Genomic DNA, 1,842 nt, shown 5'->3' with positions numbered 1-1,842 from the left:
GTATGTGTGTGTGTGTGTGTGTGTGTGTGTGTGTGTGTGTGTGTGTGTGTGTGTGTGTTTGACAACAGCTGTGAGGTCAACCAATTCCCGATAATGACTACTTACTGCTAATGGGACAGTAAGTAATGGGACAGTGAAGCATTTTTTCTTCTTTTGGCTCTATACTTGGATTTGAAATCAAACAATTACTATGAGGTTGAAAGACAATTTTGTCAGATTTTGAAGGCATTTGTGTACATACTGGTTTCACCATTTAGAAATTACATCACTTTTTATACATAGTCCCCCTATTTCAGGGCACAAAAAGTAATGGGACAGATTAATATAATGTCCAAATTAAGCAGTCATGTTTAGTATTTGGTTGACAATCCTTTGCATGCAATAACTGCCTGAAGTCTGCGACCCATTGACCCACCAGACGCTGGGTGTCTTCTCTGGTGATGTTCTGCCAGGCCTGTTGTTTTGAGGTCTTTTTGCCGGACATCTTATCTTCAGGAAATGCATGTTCAATTGGATTGAAATCTGAAGATTGACTTGGCCAGTCAAGAACTTTCCATTTTTTGGTCCTGAAAACCTCCTAGTTGCTATGGCAATATGTTTTGGTCATTGTCTTACCAATGATTTTGGAGGCATTTGCTTGTACTCAAGCAGACAAGATGTTTCTGTACACTTCAGAATACATTCTGCTGCTGCTGTCAGCAGTTACATCATTAATTAAGACAAGTTAGCCAGTTCTAGTGGCAGCTATACATGCCCAAATCATAACACCCCCTCCACCATGTTTCACAGATTAAGTGGTATGCTGTAAATCTTAAGCAGATCCTTTTTTCTCCAAACATTCTACTTATGATCTGTCCACAACACCTCAAACTGTAATCTGACCATCCTTTTTGCGGATAACTAGTGATTTACACCTTGCAGTGAAACCTCTGTAGTATGGCTGGTTACGTATTCTACGGATGGTAGTCTGTGACACATTCATGCCTACCTCCTGGAGAGTGTTCCTGATCTGGGGGACAGTTGTTTTGGGATGCTTCTTAATTATGGTGAGCATTCTTCGGTCATCCACTGTAGAAGTCTTCCTTGGCCTACCAGCCCTGCGATTGCTGAGCTCACCAATGCTTTTCTTCTTTTTAATGATGTTCCAAACTGCTGATTTTGGCAAACCAAAGGTTTTGGTTATGTTTCTGATATTTTTTTTCTGATTTTTCAGCCTAATAATGGCTTCCTTGATTTTCATTGACACCTCTTTGGTCCTCATGTTGACAGACACCAATAGCAGATTCCAAAGACAAATGCAAAGCCTAGAATCAATACTAGACATTGCAGGTCTCTTAGGCCTGCACAAATGATATGACGAAACACACCTGACTTACGGAAACATCTGTCAAGCCAATTGTCCCATTACTTTAAGTGCCCTGAAATAGGGGGACTATGTATAAAATGTCATTTCCAAATGGTGAAACCAATATGTACACAAATACCCTCAAATAAAAGCTGATAATCTCTACTTTAACTTTCATTACATAGTTATGATTTCAAATCCAAACTTTTGGAGTATAGAGCCAAAACAAGAACTATATGATGACATATCCTGTCACCAGCATTTCATCTTTTTCCCCATACCCAAAGTGTCTTTTTTACTTGTCTAAAAACATGTTCATCCAAAGTTTTTGCTTTTACATTGGAAATATTTTTGCAAGATCTCTTAAGTCTAATTGTTCAATCCATTGTTAAATCCATTGTTATCAGAAAACTCACCCAAGTTTGATATCATTTTAGATTTTGTTTTTTTCTTGTACAGCATTTTTATGTGCATTATTCTACATTGAATGAAATATT

General features: G+C 38.1%; 1 protein-coding gene across 1 annotated transcript in view; it reads left to right on the top strand.

The window, feature by feature from the left end:
* Nucleotides 1-1,842, top strand: part of LOC310806705 (proepiregulin-like) — a 9,591-nt gene extending 7,749 nt beyond the window's left edge. The window contains exon 5 of the mRNA XM_083672902.1: nucleotides 1-1,842. This exon is cut by the window's left edge and continues 72 nt beyond it. The gene's annotated coding sequence lies outside the window, so the exon portion shown is untranslated.

The sequence above is a fragment of the Argentina silus genome (assembly GCF_951799395.1).
Source record: "Argentina silus genome assembly, chromosome: 7".
Taxonomy (NCBI): Eukaryota; Metazoa; Chordata; class Actinopteri; order Argentiniformes; family Argentinidae; genus Argentina; species Argentina silus.
Note: the sequence above shows the minus strand (reverse complement) of the source record. Positions and strands in the feature narration are given on the sequence as shown.